At 53.3% G+C, this 18806-nt stretch overlaps 3 non-coding genes across 3 annotated transcripts; 2 read left to right on the forward strand and 1 right to left on the reverse strand.

Annotated features, from left to right (window-relative positions):
• The first annotated feature begins 3673 nt into the window (after positions 1 to 3673).
• On the forward strand, positions 3674 to 3745 carry TRNAP-AGG (transfer RNA proline (anticodon AGG)). Its single transcript has one exon. It is a non-coding gene; the product is annotated as a tRNA-Pro (tRNA).
• A 1119-nt stretch (positions 3746 to 4864) lies between these two features.
• Positions 4865 to 4936, reverse strand: TRNAP-UGG (transfer RNA proline (anticodon UGG)). The gene has a single exon. It is a non-coding gene; the product is annotated as a tRNA-Pro (tRNA).
• A 1165-nt stretch (positions 4937 to 6101) lies between these two features.
• TRNAT-AGU (transfer RNA threonine (anticodon AGU)) lies at positions 6102 to 6175 on the forward strand. Its single transcript has one exon. It is a non-coding gene; the product is annotated as a tRNA-Thr (tRNA).
• Positions 6176 to 18806: the final 12631 nt, after the last annotated feature.

The raw sequence follows: 18806 nt of genomic DNA on the forward strand, positions 1-18806 counted from the left end.
CTCAAATCCCACTTCTGAAGAACATAGCGGTCGTGTCTGGCATTGCACGCCGAAATCAGTTCCAGGACTTTCGTGAGTACCTACCGGTCATTGGAAAGGGCTCCTACAGAGGTAATTTTTGTGAATTTTATTTAAAGGATTGTGTGTATGTCTTTTCCTGAAAGAAATGACAATTTATTTTACCTCCTTGCTTTGCTCAATCAATGATCCCGGTATAAAGAGGTGTTAAATAACCCGGTCTCCCGTGACAGTCCTCGTTGTAAATGGGATTCACATGATTCAGAAACTATTTCTTCCGCTGGGATCCATTTTAACGGGTCAGATGTGTCAGAAATAGATCTCTGTCCGGTGCTTCATTTCTACTGAAAGGATCAACAAGGATCTATATACAAATAAAAGGATTTCATCTTCTACAAAAAGGGAAAAAAACATATAAACCTTTTACTACTGTAACAGGCCTGGTTCATATGAGACGAGGACGCAGAATGAGAAAAAAGGTTGTTTCTAACACATAAGGAAGAAGTGGCTACAAATTGCACACTCCATATCTGTGTGTAAAGAATGACATTAATGGGGATGGGGATAAAATAAGATGTAATGCTGAATTAAAGATATTAGTGTTGCTCGGGAATTCTAAGAAACCAGAAAATACTGAGATATTTTTAATGGATAATTACATTTTTAGTTTCTCGATTAAATTTTTTTTATATATATTTTTATTCTACTGCTGTTTGGAAAACTATATTTTTGGTTTTTCCATCAGGCACAAAACATACACATTTTTTCCAGTTTCCCCTCTGGTGAATCCAACAAAAATGATTGTAAAAGAGGATCATTCAGAAGAAGTTACCAAATGGGAAAATCTTCCAATATGAACATACGACGCGGGATCTTTTTAATACCCCATCCCTTTTCTCTTAAAGAGAAGGGAGAAATATTCGAGATATCGTGGTAAAATCAGACATCTCCCGGACAAACAACAATCCTTTTCTAATCTGATATTGTAAGGGCTGGAGCACACTTGTGGCTTCGCGACGCTGCGTGGCTGCGTGCGCATGCGCGCGCCTCCGTCTGCTGGGCGATGTGTGATCATCCCCAGCAGACGGAATGATCCGACACACCACGTCCCCACGTGACGCGCTCAGCCTCCTACCCTGAGGGAGCAGGAAACAGGGGAGTGAGCAGAGGGGACCGGGGGGTGTGAGCAGCGGGGACCAGGGTGTGTGAGCAGCGGGGACCGGGGGGTGTGAGCAGCGGGGACCGGGGGATGTGAGCAGAGGGGACCAGGGGGTGTGAGCAGCGGAGACCGGGGGATGTGAGCAGAGGGGACCAGGGGGTGTGAGCAGCGGAGACCGGGGGGTGTGAGCAGAGGGGACCAGGGGGTGTGAGCAGCGGAGACCGGGGGGTGTGAGCAGTGGGGACCTGCGGGTTTTGAGCAGCGGGGACCGGGGGGTGTGAGCAGCGGGGACCGGGGGTGTGAGCAGTGGGGACCGGGGGATGTGAGCAGAGGGGACCAGGGGGTGTGAGCAGCGGAGACCGGGGGATGTGAGCAGAGGGGACCAGGGGGTGTGAGCAGCGGAGACCGGGGGGTGTGAGCAGAGGGGACCAGGGGGTGTGAGCAGCGGAGACCGGGGGGTGTGAGCAGTGGGGACCTGCGGGTTTTGAGCAGCGGGGACCGGGGGGTGTGAGCAGCGGGGACCGGGGGTGTGAGCAGTGGGGACTGGGGGGTGTGAGCAGCAGGGACCGGGGGGTGTGAGCAGCGGGGACCGGGGGGTGTGAGCAGTGGGGACCGGGGGGTGTGAGCAGCGAGGACCGGGGGGTGTGAGCAGCGGAGATCGGGGGGTGTGAGCAGCGGAGACCGGGGGTGTGAGCAGCGGGGACCGGGGGGTTTGAGCAGCAGGGACCGGGGGGTGTGAGGAGCGGGGACCGGGGTGTGTGTGCAGCGGGGACCGGGGGGTGTGAGCAGCGGGGACCGGGGGGTGTGAGCAGCGGGGACCGGGGAGTGTGAGCAGCGGGGACCGGGGGGTGTGAGCAGCGGGGACCTGCGGGTTTTGAGCAGCGGGGACCGGGGGGTGTGAGCAGCGGGGACCGGGGGTGTGAGCAGCGGGGACAGGGGGTGTGAGCAGCAGGGACCGGGGGGTGTGAGCAGCGGGGACTGAGGGGTGTGAGCAGTGGGGACCGAGGGGTGTGGGCAGCGAGGACCGGGGTGTGTGAGCAGCGGGGACTGGGGGGTTTGAGCAGCGGGGACCGGGGTGTGTGAGCAGCGGGGACCGGGGGGTGTGAGGAGCGGGGACCGGGGGGCCGGGGGGTGTGAGCAGTGGGGACCGGGGGGTGTGAGCAGAGGGGACCAGGGGGTGTGAGCAGCGGAGACCGGGGGGTGTGAGCAGAGGGGACCAGGGGGTGTGAGCAGCGGAGACCGGGGGGTGTGAGCAGTGGGGACCTGCGGGTTTTGAGCAGCGGGGACCGGGGGGTGTGAGCAGCGGGGACCGGGGGTGTGAGCAGCGGGGACTGGGGGGTGTGAGCAGCAGGGACCGGGGGGTGTGAGCAGCGGGGACCGGGGGGTGTGAGCAGTGGGGACCAGGGGGTTGGGCAGCGAGGACCGGGGGGTGTGAGCAGCGGAGATTGGGGGGTGTGAGCAGCGGAGACCGGGGGGTTTGAGCAGCGGGGACCGGGTTGTGTGAGCCGCGGGGACCGGGGGGTTTGAGCAGCGGGGACCGGGGTGTGTGAGCAGCGGGGACCGGGGGGTGTGAGGAGCGGGGACCGGGGGGGTGTGAGCAGTGGGGACCTGCGGGTGTGAGGAGCGGGGACCGGGGTATGTGTGCAGCGGGGACCGGGGGGTTTGAGCAGCGGGGACCGGGGTGTGTGAGCAAAGGGGACCGGGGGGTTTGAGCAGCGGGGACCGGGGTGTGTGAGCAGCGGGGTCCGGGGGGTGTGAGGAGCGGGGACCGGGGTGTGTGTGCAGCGGGGACCGGGGGGTGTGAGCAGCGGGGACCGGGGGGTGTGAGCAGCGGGGACTGGGGGGTGTGAGCAGCGGGGACCGGGGGGTGTGATCTGCGGGGACCGGGGGGTGTGAGCAGCGGGGACCGGGGGGGGTGAGCAGCGGGGACCGGGGGGTGTGAGCAGCGGGGACCGGGGGGTGTGAGCAGTGGGAACTGGGGGGTGTGAGCAGCGGGGACCAGGGGGGGTGAGCAGCGGGGACCGGGGGGTGTGAGCAGCGGGGACCGGGGGGTGTGAGCAGTGGGAACCGGGGGGTGTGAGCAGCGGGAACCGGGGGGTGTGAGCAGCGGGATCGGGGGTGTGAGCAGCGGTGACACCTCTATTAGAGATCTTTATTGTATTATTGCAGCTCTGAGCATTATGCCTCCTCCCTCGTGTACACGTCTCATGTCCATGGTATCAGGTCACCGTTGCCCTTGCTCACAACGGTGAGAAAAACTAAACATACAAAGTCTCAGAAAGTTAAACTTTGACCCTTTTTGGGAGACATTGCAGTCAGTGATTTCTCCCGGGATATACCTGGAGTTCCTGCAGCCGCTGTGCGCAGGTCTGTGCTGCGCTATCATTCTCCCCTCACAGAAGCAGCAGCCTGTGCTGGGAATGTAATATGATGCTGCCTCTGTCCTGCTGCTAATGTGGCTTCCAACTACACATCTGGAAGAAGGATCTGTCAGCTGGCTCGTTGGTCTAGGGGTATGATTCTCGCTTAGGGTGCGAGAGGTCCCGGGTTCAAATCCCGGACGTGCCCCTCTACTTTTATAGCCCTATGAAGACTTAAATACTTTTACATTTAGATTTTATCAAGTTTTATCATTCCCAATTAAGCGATTACTATACAGAGACAAATTTCCTTAGCCAATTCCAATCTGGCTTTCACCCCTAAGGCTGCGGCTCCAGTGTTGGCTGCTGCACGGCACAGCTTAAAACCGCGATCTGCGGTCTGTAGGGCGCGATGGGAGGGGATCACAGCTGCACGCACCGGCACGCACCTACACCAGGGCCGTCACCTAAGGCATGGGACATAGTGACTTGAAGCTCGCTGAGGCGCGCTCCTGCTCTGCCTCGCCTGCTGAAAATTTAGCTTTTTCCTGTCCTTGCAGGCGAGGCAGTGAGCGCGATCAGGGGGCGGGGCGGAGGCGGAGCAAAGGTGGAGCGGAGTCGTGACAGGAGGCGGAGCGGGAGGCGGGGCTAGTCCCCCGCTCCCGTTAGATGGGAGCGGTCACGTGACCGCTCCTCCGCTTCCCAGAGCGGCAATTTCAAACCTGCCTGTCTCGGCAAAGTTTCTCAGCCTCCGCACACATCAGCACGCATGCAGAGGGGGAAACTATAGCCGCGCTGATGACAGATGCAGGGGCTTTATGCATCTGCTCAGCGCAGCTCTGCCCGGCTCAGCGACGCTTAAACTCACTATGTCCCAGGCCTAAGACTGCGTCTTTGCTGATCACGCATGCGCACATAAGCGTGGGTAGGCGCAATGCCTGCAAAGACAAAAAAAATTGTCTTTGTCGTGCAATGGGCCGGTCATATGCGCAGTTCAGCCAATATGGGCAAACCACTCATGTGACGTCACGGGCACGCCCTCACCACTCCCCAAATCGCGGAACAAGGCACTATCTGCCCTTCCATTGGCTGCCCGCCGACCATATGATCGCGTCACGGCAAGGAAAGACAACATTCTTGTCTTCCCTGCCAGCGAGCGTGTGATGGGGCTGTGGTGTGAGGCGAGCATGCCGCCCGCAGTGGCGGTCACTGGGAACCTGGCCTGAGACCTGTAATGTAGTATCATGAAGATGCCACATGAGCAACTGAAAGAGACACCGCAGCAGCAGCCCTGAAAACCTGGAAATTATTAGCTACAGAAAAAGAAGGGATCGTCCGGGATTTGAACCCGGGACCTCTCGCACCCAAAGCGAGAATCATACCCCTAGACCAACGAGCCAGCTGCAATTTTTGGGGTGAGTATGGAAATAGAAATGTGTGTGACCTATGTATGACAGTAAGTGCTCACCTTTACCTAACATGTAAGTATTAGAGTGTAAGCTTTCTGTAACAATGTCACTGAATTGCTTTTGTCCCTGCTGAGTCTTTATTTACTCTCAGATTAAGATACTCTTTTCTATTGTATATTACTATGGGGTGTGACTGCTGTAGCAGTTACGTTCATTGTATAGATTACTCGGTCTCCTATTTTGTGACAATTACAGAGCGTTACTTTTTATTCAGTGTTTCTTATTGTTAGTCAGTATTAATAAACTGTTTGTATTATTTGGGGAACGGGAAGCTGTATTTCTATCAGTATGATACAGGGGCTGTGAGGTGGGTGCGGGTACCGGGCACTATACAGCAGGGCACTGTGAGGTGGGTGCAGGTACCAGGCACTATACAGCAGGGCGCTGTGAGGTGGGTGCAGGTACCGGGCACTATACAGCAGGGTGCTGTGAGGTGGGTGCAGGTTCCGGGCACTATACAGCAGGGCGCTGTGAGGTGGGTGCAGGTACCCGGCACTATACAGCAGGGTGCTGTGAGGTGGGTGCAGGTACCGGCACTATACAGCAGGGTGCTGTGAGGTGGGTGCAGGTACCGGGCACTATACAGCAGGGTGCTGTGAGGTGGGTGCAGGTACCGGGCACTATACAGCAGGGTGCTGTGAGGTGGGTGCAGGTACCGGGCATTATACAGCAGGGCGCTGTGAGGTGGGTGCAGGTACCGGGCATTATACAGCAGGGCGCTGTGAGGTGGGTGCAGGTACCGGGCACTATACAGCAGGGTGCTGTGAGGTGGGTGCAGGTACCGGGCACTATACAGCAGGGCGCTGTGAGGTGGGTGCAGGTACCGGGCACTATACAGCAGGGTGCTGTGAGGTGGGTGCAGGTACCGGGCACTATACAGCAGTGGCGCTGTGAGGTGGGTGCAGGTACCGGGCACTATACAGCAGGGTGCTGTGAGGTGGGTGCAGGTACCGGGCACTATACAGCAGGGTGCTGTGAGGTGGGTGCAGGTACCGGGCACTATACAGCAGGGTGCTGTGAGGTGGCTGCAGGTACCAGACACTATACAGCAGGGTGCTGTGAGGTGGGTGCAGGTACCAGGTGGTATACAGAACGGGTGCTGTGGCTTAGCTGGTTAAAGCGCCTGTCTAGTAAACAGGAGATCCTGAGTTCAACTCTCAGCAGCGCCTGATAGATGTTCTTTTATCAACAAGCAAAGTATTAATATACCGTAGTGTCCCCTGAAATGGAAATAAATGTGTGTGACCCAGAGCCCGCGCAGTGTGACATTGAGTACTTCCCTTTATCTAATGTGTAAAAATTATATCATAAGCTTTTCTAAGACTATATCACTGGATTGTTTTTCTATGCATGTGATAGAGACAGAACTATAAAATATTGTATATTTAACCATTTTTATATTTTTCCCTTTTTTTTTTTTATAACTTTGGTTTTATTGTTTTTCTGAAAGCATACATAAACAGTCATAGCATCTATTTTTCACCTTTTTTCTAGTCATTGTAATGGTGAAAGGGTTAACCAGGCTCACTAATAAAGGTTAAGCCCACTTGGTTACCCCTGATCCGTGTGTTGGAGTCCTAGATTGTCAGCTCTTGGACCCAGATGTCCTAAATGCATTACTGGGACTGTGTGCAAATTATGCGACATTAAAGATGTCTGCGTGTTTTGCCTTTCCTGGGGTGCTGGGACCGGGAGATTTCTAGGCTGTAAGTGTCAGGGTGGGTTTGCCGGAGAAAGTCTTTACAGAATGTGTCTATGTATCGGGGTTCCGGAGTTATGGGATACCCCAAAAGTTGAATTCGGGAATCGAGTGAGATTCTCGGATACAGCCAAGCACTTTGCTCCCATCAGACTCTGACTCTGAATACGTTCTTACGACTCACCGCCAGGATTCCTGCTGCAGCCTCATCCAGACCAGGTAAGGGGGCATGAAGGGGTTAATGTATACCTGCAACCATACACTGGGTCCCTAGAATAGAGAGGGGTTCCTTGTATAAGGAGAGGTGCCCAGATAGATGCCCAGGTACCCTGAACCTGGTATAGGGGTTCAGGGGGAGCCCCAGCCAAGTGATAAAGCTGAGAGTAATTTCTTGTGTGTAAATGTTTTAAAAAGTTATTTCTAAAGTGCACCAAGAATGAGGCTAGTGAGTGTAGGTAATATATACCCTCACTCCCTCCCTGACAGCAGAATAGGGGCTTATATATGTTACCCCACCACAGACAGGACACAGTATATATTATTAAAGAGTTATATTTAATAGGTATTGTGACAGAAACCAGGGGTTGGTAATAAACTCCATATACAGGGCTCCCAGGATACTGAACAGTTTCTGTCCTGTCTAAGCTGAACAGGGCAGCCTCGTGGTACAGGCACTCCATTCCACAGTTTGTCTGCTGCCTGTTTTCTGTCACCTGTCATGCTGATTAGAGTTCAGGTATATAAGACCTGTTTCCTGTTTCCTCTGAGCCCCGCCCAAGAGCCTGGAAGGCTGCTGAACTGCAGAGGGGTGAGAAAGCCTCTTTCCCAAATCGCTTCATTCATTCTGTTAGTTTGTCTAAAGACTGCAAAGGTACTTATTTTGTTGGTGGAAGTGGACAAGCCACTTCCAACTCTGAGTCAGGGACATCTAAGTTTAAGTTATCGCTCAGACGAGCAGCTTTTTGTTTGGCTTTGTTTTCTGTTTAAACTGTGGCAGTCTCAGTGCCTGGGACTGAATAAACCAGGCATAGCCTGTTTAAAGGAACAGTACGTGACGTCTCATCATTTAACCTACCCTAAAAGACCGTGTTCTAACAGTCCCGGACAGACGGCGGAGCCCCGGAGTAAGCCGTTTGTCACATATGGTGGAGAATGCGGGCAGAACACTGAAAGGTCTGGGGGTTAAAGAACTTTAAAAAAAAAAAAAAAAAAAAGAAGGTTTTTTTTTCTCTCTCTCCAAACAAGATGGAAGACGTGGTGAGTGCGCTGGTACGCAATGTCGCTGTCCAGAAAGACGCGAATGAAGCCCAGCAACAGGCGAGTGAAACCCAGCGACAGCTGTTAATAGCCCAGCAAGAGACTAATGCAAACCAGCAAGAGACAAACCGCCTGCTGAGAGAGGAGCAAAAGCGGTTCGCTCAGGGCTTACAGCAGGAACTCGAGATCCTGAGGGGGACTATCAGTAACCTTCCACTGGCAGAGGCAGCCCCAGTTCCGAAAATGACCAGGGCAAGCCACTACCTTCAGAAGATGGGACCCTCGGATGATGTGGAAGCCTCGGATGATGTGGAAGCCTATCTTCTCACGTTTGAACGCACGGCACAGAGAGAGGGATGGCCAGAAGCTGAGTGGGCTGGTCTAATCGCACCCTTCCTAAGCGGCGAACCCCAAAAGGCTTACTTTGATCTAGAGCCAGCCGAAGCTAACGTCTATGCAAAATTGAAGTTCGAGATCCTCGCCCGCCTCGGCGTAACCACGGCTGTTCGTGCCCAAAGGTTTCACGCATGGTCCTTCACGATGGATAAAGCCACCCGAAGCCAGATGTATGACCTCATCCACCTCGCCCGGAAGTGGCTACAACCCGAGATCAACTCAGCAAGCCACATCGTGGAACGGTTGGTCATGGACCAGTTCTTGAGGAAACTTCCCTCTGCCTTACGCCGTTGGGTCAGTCGGAGTGACCCCCACAATGCGGATGAGCTTGTGGCCCTTGTAGAAAGGTACAGTGCAGCAGAAGAGCACCCGCAACCCACAGTCGTGGAGCAACCCCACTATCCGAGGTTCCAGGACTCTTCCAGAGACGGTAAAAGGGTACCAGGGTTAAGGGGCGCTGAAGAGCGGCGACCACCTTCACGCTGCTCCAGCAACAGTGGTTCGCACACTAAGGGCAATAGCCAACATGGGGAGCCGGGAAAAGGCTCTAAGTGGGACACAGACTATGTACCTAAATGTGTAAATTGTCATGAGAGGGGCCACACAGCAAAAAATCTGCCCACTAAATGATGAGCCCATGCAATGCAACAGCGTGGAACCTTATTCGCTGTTGTCCCAATGTATGGGCCCTAGCCCAGAGGACCCCTTGAATAACCATCTGTGGGCATTTGTAAAGGTTAATGGTAAGAGGGTTCGGGCACTTCTTGACTCTGGGAGTATGGTCACACTAGTGTCCGAATACCTATTGCCCATTAAGAAGAAACAGGTAAACAGTTCACAAAGAGTGGCAATTTGTTGTATACATGGGGATAATCATGAATATTCCACTGTTGATGTTTTTTTTGAAACAGAATTTGGTTCTTTAGATTTCAAGGTGGGTGTTGTACCCAAACTGGCACATGATGTGTTAATAGGGACCGACTTTCCCCATTTTCTAAAAATGTGGTCCCCAGCTCAGAATAGCGCCCAGAGTTCAATAGCAGACCATAACGAAGTGTTAGAAGAAACAAATCCTTTCCCTTTTTCAGAAATGGAGGTTGACGAGGGCCCAAATAAGAAGGGGGAAAAGGAGGAGTGCTGTGAAATTCCCTTCCCCATCACTACTTTGGTAGGGAATACCCCAAATCAAGATGTTGATCAGGCACTTACCACCCCAGTACAGGATAAGACCCTCGCTGACCTAGAGGTCAGTCCTGGGAGTTTTAAGAAGGCCCAGTGGGAGGACCCCACATTAGCGGTAGCAAGGGGAAATATACGGGACCAGAATAGTACTCATGGCCAACCAGATAGGTCACTTGCTTACCCCTACTTCGAGGTAGAGAACGACCTAGTATATCGGGTTGATAAAAGAAAATCAGTTACAACTAAACAATTGTTGGTACCACGGACATTCCGTAACGTAGTATTACACCTCGCACATAGTCATCCATTGGGGGGACACCTAGGGGTGGAAAAGACAAAAGAAAAGGTTCTCCGAAGCTTTTATTGGCCTGGGGTTCTGGCAGAAATTACAAACTATTGTTCCTCATGCCCAGAATGTCAGATCACCGCCCCGTTCAAAGCATACCGCAGCCCATTGGTACCCCTTCCCATAATAGAGGTACCATTTGACCGGATTGCTATGGATCTAGTAGGACCCCTAATAAAGTCTGCTAGGGGACATCAGCATATATTGGTAATATTAGATTATGCTACCCGATATCCGGAGGCAGTTCCCCTACGTAGCACCTCTGCTAAAAACATAGCAAAAGAGTTAGTACTTCTGTTTTCCCGGGTCGGAATTCCTAAAGAGATCTTATCTGACCAGGGAACACCATTTATGTCCCAAGTAACAAAAGAGCTATGTAAACTCCTAAAAATCAAGCATCTCAGAACCTCAGTCTATCATCCACAAACAGATGGTTTAGTGGAAAGGTTCAATAAAACCTTAAAGAGCATGTTACGCCGGGCGGTCGATAAGGATGGGAAAAACTGGGACTGTTTGTTACCATACCTGTTATTTGCCATTAGGGAAGTTCCCCAGTCATCCACAGGCTTCTCCCCGTTTGAACTATTGTATGGCCGACATCCAAGGGGCTTACTGGATATAGCCAAAGAAACTTGGGAACACGAGGTTACCCCTTACAGAAGTGTAATAGAGCATGTTGCCCAAATGCAGGACCGCATTGCTGCAGTCCTACCCATAGTGAGGGAACACATGGAGAAAGCTCAAGAAGCACAAAGGAATACGTATAATAAGGGTGCTAGGGTCAGAATTTTTTTTCCAGGTGATAGGGTACTAGTTCTGGTTCCCACCGTGGAGAGTAAATTCCTTGCTAAATGGCATGGGCCATATGAGGTCTTGGAAAGAGTGGGAGAAGTAAATTATAGGGTAAGGCAGCCAGGTAGGAGGAAACCTGAGCAAATTTACCATATAAACCTACTCAAGCCCTGGAAAGATAGAGAGGTCTTGTTAACCCTAGTACCCCCAGGTCCGTCAGAGAATCAAGAAACTGACCCAGAGGTTAGCATAGCTGAAACACTGTCCGTGCATCAGAAACGAGAGGTCCAGAGTTTAGTGAGAAGGAACAAAGAAATCTTCTCTACACAGCCAGGTAAAACTAACGTAATTAAACATGACATAGTCTCTGAACCGGGGGTCCGAGTTAACCTTAAACCGTACCGAATCCCAGAGGCCAAGAGAGAGGCTATAAGTTTAGAGGTTAAAAAAATGCTAAAACTAGGCGTAATTGAGGAATCCCAAAGTGGGTGGAACAGCCCTATAGTTTTAGTCCCAAAGCCAGACGGTACAACAAGGTTTTGTAATGACTACCGGAAACTAAACGCGGTGTCAAAATTTGATACTTATCCTATGCCCAGGGTGGATGAACTTGTAGAGAGACTGGGCAAAGCCCGATATCTCACAACCCTAGACCTAACAAAAGGGTACTGGCAGGTTCCCCTCACAGAAAGGGCAAAAGAAAAAACAGCCTTCTCAACCCCAGACGGCCTCTTTCAATATAAGGTGCTGCCTTTTGGCTTACATGGAGCTCCCGCCACATTCCAAAGAATGATGGATAAAATTTTAAAACCACATGTTCGGTACGCTGCCGCCTACCTGGATGATGTGGTAATCCATAGTGAAGATTGGCAGTCCCACCTTCCAAAGGTCCAAGCTGTGCTCGACGCAGTTCGGTCTGCTGGACTAACTGCTAACCCCGCTAAATGCACTATTGGTCTGGAGGAGGCCAAGTATCTGGGGTATTCTATTGGTAGAGGGTTACTCAAACCACAAACACTCAAAGTAGAGGCGATACAAAATTGGCCAAGGCCAGTCACAAAAAAACAAGTAAGGACCTTTTTGGGGTTAATTGGCTACTATAGGAGGTTTATTCCCAATTTTGCAACTAAGGCAACCCCACTAACCGACCTCACAAAAGCAAGAGGACCGCTAATGGTAAAGTGGTCCCCCGAAGCCGAACAGGCCTTTAGAAGCCTGAAAGAAGCTCTCTGTGCCCAACCAGTGTTGGTCACACCTGACTTCTCCAAAGAGTTCGTAGTCCAAACCGACGCATCTGAGGTAGGGCTGGGGGCGGTACTCTCCCAGGAGTCTCAAGGGGAGGAGCACCCCATCCTTTATTTAAGTAGGAAACTAAATCCCCAGGAGAAAAATTACTCCATAGTCGAGAAAGAGTGTCTCGCAATAAAGTGGGCTGTAGAGACACTCAAGTATTATCTGTTGGGGAGAAAGTTCCGATTGGTCACAGATCATGCACCCCTTACCTGGATGTGTCAAAATAGGGAGAAGAACGCTAGGGTGACCAGGTGGTTCCTAAGCCTACAGCCCTTTAAATTTTCTGTGGAACACAGGTCGGGGCACAAACATGGCAATGCCGACGGGTTGTCAAGGATGCACTCCCTAATATCCATGGTCGCTCACCCCTCGAGGTCTGAGCTGGGGGGGAGGATATGTGACAGAAACCAGGGGTTGGTAATAAACTCCATATACAGGGCTCCCAGGATACTGAACAGTTTCTGTCCTGTCTAAGCTGAACAGGGCAGCCTCGTGGTACAGGCACTCCATTCCACAGTTTGTCTGCTGCCTGTTTTCTGTCACCTGTCATGCTGATTAGAGTTCAGGTATATAAGACCTGTTTCCTGTTTCCTCTGAGCCCCGCCCAAGAGCCTGGAAGGCTGCTGAACTGCAGAGGGGTGAGAAAGCCTCTTTCCCAAATCGCTTCATTCATTCTGTTAGTTTGTCTAAAGACTGCAAAGGTACTTATTTTGTTGGTGGAAGTGGACAAGCCACTTCCAACTCTGAGTCAGGGACATCTAAGTTTAAGTTATCGCTCAGACGAGCAGCTTTTTGTTTGGCTTTGTTTTCTGTTTAAACTGTGGCAGTCTCAGTGCCTGGGACTGAATAAACCAGGCATAGCCTGTTTAAAGGAACAGTACGTGACGTCTCATCATTTAACCTACCCTAAAAGACCGTGTTCTAACAGTCCCGGACAGACGGCGGAGCCCCGGAGTAAGCCGTTTGTCACAGTATGTAGCGGTCATGTAAAATGCCTACAGTCATCTCTCCTGCTGGCAGCAAGGCCTGGTAAGTGTGGGCATGCCAGCAGTAATCATGGAGGTTTTCCCTCACACCCTGGTGGGGTGCCCTGTGTATGGATGGGACTGGTCACATGCTCTGACTCCATGGTTAGTGATGTCAGAGGTGTGTCAGCCTCAGAAGTTACATAAGGCACAGCACTGTGTCAAGAGTTAGTTCTGTCAGAGTTCAAGGCGAGTACAGTTGCTGGAAAGTTCTTGCAAGGTTCAGGAAGGAGTTCAAGTTCTGCAGAGTGTCAGTTATGTTCTAGTAACTCCATGGGAGGCTGTGTCCAGGGACCTGGCACAGGACAGTGATTCCTGCGGGAATAGTGAATCCCTCATCTAGGTGACATACCTATCAAAGGGGAGCACGGGCGAGATGATCGGCTAAATACACCCCATTGTGGAGGGCAGCTATGCCCACCGTGACAATAAAGATGGAGCTGATCAGAGAAACCCCTGTGTGTGAGAGTCCAATGATTGCACAGGAGGTTGCACCACCGAGGAGTTCCTCGTCAGGATCATCCCCATGCGGACGCAGGGGCCCTGGTGAGGTGGAGGCGCTGCACTGGAAATAGGTGAGACTCAGCACACTACCTCAGCTGCCTGTCTGACGGGTCCTCCCCACACACCATCATGCGGGAGACTCAGGAGTCCTGTAGCCAACAGGTGCACCATCAGGCATATCTACACTGTAATGGGGTCCGGTTAGACCACAGGGGCCAATGTGAGATTGGGTGGGTCAGGCCGGGCCAGAAATACCGTTACATTTGGAGGCGAGCTGCTGAGATGCAGATCTGTCATCAGGACAGGCTCTAGCTAGGCACACTGGGAAACAGGGAGAGAGTCTGCTGCCACTCTGTGCTGCGTAGGGATGGACCTAGGGGTGGTCAGGGGGCTGACGGGATATTGTCAGTTCGCAGGGACAACCTAGGGGCCTGAAAGGAGTGAGGGGTTTGGAGCCGGGCTATAGCTGACCGAGTCACCTTGAGGCAGTGCTAGTTGGTAGGATGCCAGAAGGGATAGCCTGTTAACATGGTCAGGAATCCTGGAGAGGGTCTGCGCTAGGCTGACCAAGACAGGTAGACGCCCCAAGTACTGCATGGCAGAGCCAGAGTACCTAGCCCATTCCAGACACTCACCGTAGGGAGCACAGACTGGGAGGAAGGAGTCACAGCAGACACTGAGAGAGTGAGCCTAGCCTGAGGTAGTGCAACACTGGGTCACACCTAGATAAGGTACACATGTGGTGGTGCATCTGAAGCTAATCTTTATTGTACCGGTGTGGTGGCTGCCCCGCAGAGTGGAGCCCCATGTACGATAACTGTTACGAGAGAGTGGAGGATCCGCGTGGGGCGGAGAACATGAAATGGCGGACAGAGGCTGATGGGGAGGGCACCCGTGGCGTGCAACCCACTGAAGAGCAGACTGTCGCCGAGTTATCATTGACCAATCTGCTCTGGAGCGGAGCGAAGGCCGTGGCTGCCCCGTTTTTATCCTGTTTGGGACAGCGAGGGGCCACCCTTGAAGAGTGTGAGGAAATTGTAATAATTGGGGGAGAACCCCGCGAGAAGAGCAAACAAATGGACTTTTTGGGCGTAAAAGTCAATCAAAATGGCGGTTCCCGCTTGCTAGGGAAACCGCATGGGCCAGTCGCAGAAAAAATGGCTGATGCAGGACTTGCAAAGAGCTGGCCGGGAATGGCGCGAACAGCAGAGCCCCGCCCTGATGGGGGGCATGGCGCGAAAGCTATGGCTGCGCCGGGATGGACAGTGACTAACTCAGCCCCTGTGCTGAGTCAACCGCTTAGTCTATGGGACCCTCCCCTGATTTCTACCAGGGGGAGTGACTTTCAACTATGGCCTGTGGGAATGCACCCACTGGGCCCAGGGACTGATATCCAGACGGCGCCACTACAGAAAGTAGTTCCGGCCGTGGAAGAGCCGTGCAAAAAGGATGGTTATCTTGCACGGAGGGCGGCTGCCAGGAAAAGGCGGGAACTAGCCGCGGGAAAAGACCCCCACCCTTGTGGGGAAATTGGCGCGAAAACGCTAACCGCGCCCACCAGGACTGAGAGAGGTGCGGCCTTAATTAAGGGGCATGATATTCCCCTGTGGGACCCGCCCATAATTGCAACCCCTGGGGGCGGGTTCCAGCTCTGTCAGAGAAGGGAGGAGCCGAAGCAGGGAGTGGCGGATCCAGCAACTTCCATCAGTCAGTTGCGAGGAACCACTGAGAAGGAGAGACCTGTACAGGAAGTGACTCCTGTAAAGAGAATGGCCTGCTCCTCCACTGTGGGCACAATGGTCTCTACACAGCCCTACTCAGTGCCTGGCGGGGTGCTAGTGGTGAGGGTGGCCAATACCCAGACGGTGGTTGGGCTATGCCTACAATGCGGGCTGCCCGGAGGCACGGTCAACACGGCGGCACGTTGCCCTCATTGCGGGACTTTGTACCTGTGGCCTATGCCCACATTTATTCCTATACAGCCTGCTGATCCCCCGGTGGACGTGACAAGGCGCTCCGCGCGAGTCCCGGAGACAAGGGACTGGAGCCGGTCAAGTCGGCTGGGTCAGTAGCGATCGAGGCGGCTGAATCAACCCCCGCGTTCGGGGAAAAGAGACTGTCACCCTGCCCGGAGACCCCTAAGTCAGGAAAAGGGGATTACTCAGACGAGGACCTCCGTGAGCTGGCGGTGGTAAAAGCGGAGCTGAAAAGGCAGACCGGAAGGACGACACCCCGTGGGGTGAGTGGCAGGACGTCCCCCGCAGATCGGCGACCCGACCGACGGAGTCCCGCCATACCAGGACCTGGCGGAGACGGGAGAGAGACGCCTACACCCCTGCGGACGGGTAAGCCAAGCAGCCCTATTACTTACCTGGTTACAGTGGACGGCGAAGCGCTGGAGGGGCCGCGCCAGGCCCAAAGCGCACGTGGAGGGACGGCATCACTTCCGGCAACGACGGCGGAGCAATCGGATGTCGTCATAGAGGAAGAGATCCCGCATGGGGGTCCCACGCAAGATGGTGACGTTTCCGGTTCCGGGGAGGACGTCACTTCCGGTGGCGACGGCGGAACCCATGAAGAAAAAGCAGCGACGCTTCGGCGATCGGGGGAAGGTCCCCGATCACTTACAAGGCCCAGAAATTGGAGAGACGATCTCAGGACTGAGGAGGGTGAGACATCATCCTTGGACCAGTCTACGGAAAGCCAGGAGCGGGTCGTAACCCCGTGGGGTCCCGTTCCGTGCCCCTATGCCCAAACCCCCGCCATAGTTAACACCCCTACCCCCATCCCACGGTCACCGGGTTCACCGCCTAGCCTGGAGTACGTGGACAATTCACAAGGGGGAGAGGGAAGACAGACTGGGGAAAGGCAGCGCAGTGGCGCTACGGAGGGCGATTCAAGGGGAGGGGGAGAATTGAGAGTGGCAACTACAGCACCCCAACCCGTAGTAAAGGCCTCGGGGTCGTTTAGGTGGTCCGTACCGCGATCTGAGAGGTCATCAGGGGTATTTTCCATGGACGATGATAGGGACTCAGGAGGGTCAAACAGATTCCGGGAGAACCGGTGGTGGGCCCCATTATTTGAAGGGTACTCGGCCTGGATGGACCGCACTCGGTTCCTCATCCGGCGAGAGGATGTAGTGGACTATTGGTGGGCGGTGGGAGAGTTTACCCCAGAACAGAGGGACAGAGAGCTGCAGGAGCGATGGCTGCAGATTGAGAATAGGGAAATAGAGCCTATGGGTCCCAGTATTTTGTCAGACCCCGTGGACCCTGACGAACCCCTATCATGGGTGCTGCCTGGGAGGGGAGGTAAGGCTGACCTGACTAGAATTAGTAGGGCCGAGAGAACCATAATGGCTCGGTATAAATCTTCCCACGGGTTGGAGTACCCGTATGTCCCTGAGCCTCTCATGGATGAGATAGAGGACAACCGGGATAGGTGGTTTAGGGAGGCCATAGAAATGCACCTAGTGGGGAGAGGGAGTTCCGTGATAGGAAAGAAGGCCGAGGAACGGATAGAACATTTAATCCGCATATGGGCCATTGGGAGAAATATCTATAAACACAGAGTAACATATAGACCAGAGAGGGGATTACCCAGGCATTTCTCAGTAACAGTTCTGGATATGGGGGGTAGAGAAGTAAAGAAACCGGATCCCTATCACTATTTTTAGGTGGTACTGTGCATCACGCGGGTCTGTGGCTGCTGGTCGGGGCGGGCTTGGCGGATGACTGTATTCATGTGTACTGCATTATGAGGAAATTTGTGTGATGTTAATTATGTTTTCCGTTACAGTGCTTCCTGGAAAAATGTATACAAATTTAGGTCCCAGCGAGGACGATGGGATTCACCAGGGGGAGAATGTAGCGGTCATGTAAAATGCCTACAGTCATCTCTCCTGCTGGCAGCAAGGCCTGGTAAGTGTGGGCATGCCAGCAGTAATCATGGAGGTTTTCCCTCACACCCTGGTGGGGTGCCCTGTGTATGGATGGGACTGGTCACATGCTCTGACTCCATGGTTAGTGATGTCAGAGGTGTGTCAGCCTCAGAAGTTACATAAGGCACAGCACTGTGTCAGGAGTTAGTTCTGTCAGAGTTCAAGGCGAGTACAGTTGCTGGAAAGTTCTTGCAAGGTTCAGGAAGGAGTTCAAGTTCTGCAGAGTGTTAGTTATGTTCTAGTAACTCCATGGGAGACTGTGTCCAGGGACCTGGCACAGGGCAGTGATTCCTGCGGGAATAGTGAATCCCTCATCTAGGTGACATACCTATCAAAGGGGAGCACGGGCGAGATGATCGGCTAAATACACCCATTGTGGAGGGCAGCTATGCCCACCGTGACAATAAAGATGGAGCTGATCAGAGAAACCCCTGTGTGTGAGAGTCCAATGATTGCACAGGAGGTTGCACCACCGAGGAGTTCCTCGTCAGGATCATCCCCATGCGGACGCAGGGGCCCTGGTGAGGTGGAGGCGCTGCACTGGAAATAGGTGAGACTCAGCACACTACCTCAGCTGCCTGTCTGACGGGTCCTCCCCACACACCATCATGCGGGAGACTCAGGAGTCCTGTAGCCAACAGGTGCACCATCAGGCATATCTACACTGTAATGGGGTCCGATTAGACCACAGGGGCCAATGTGAGATTGGGTGGGTCAGGCCGGGCCAGAAATACCGTTACAGGTATATGTACTGATAACCTGTAAATGAACTGTGGGATTTTCAAGTCCTGGATTCCGTGGGACCAGATAACTACCAAGCTTGGTGTCTCTGTGTCTGTGCGGAGTCCGGACATGAAAGTCTCAGGGATGCCAAGGAGTTAGAACAGGAGGGTACTGCAGTTCTGCTTGAGTACCCGCATCCTGGGCTTTACAGCAGGGGTGCTGTGAGGTGGGTGCTGTGAGGTGGGTGCTGTGAGGTGGGTGCAGGTACCGGGCGCCTGATAGATGTTCTTTTATCAACAAACAAAGTATTAATATACTGTAGTGTCCTCTGAAATGGAAATAAATGTCTGCGTAAAAATTAGATTGTAAGCCTTTTAAAGACTATATCACCCCTAAGGCTGCGGCTCCAGTGTTGGCTGCTGCACGGGCACAGCTTAAAACTGCGATCTGCGGTCTGTAGGGCGCGATGGGAGGGGATCACAGCTGCACGCACCGGCAGGCGCACGTGCAGAACCTACACCAGGGCCGTCGCCTAAGACATGGGACATAGTGGACTTGAAGCTCGCTGAAGCGCGCTCCTGCTCTGCCTCGCCTGCTGAAAATGTAGCTTTTTCCTGTCCTTGCAGGCGAGGCAGTGAGCGCG

This window comes from Ascaphus truei, unplaced genomic scaffold (assembly GCF_040206685.1).
Source record: "Ascaphus truei isolate aAscTru1 unplaced genomic scaffold, aAscTru1.hap1 HAP1_SCAFFOLD_627, whole genome shotgun sequence".
NCBI classification, from domain to species: Eukaryota; Metazoa; Chordata; class Amphibia; order Anura; family Ascaphidae; genus Ascaphus; species Ascaphus truei.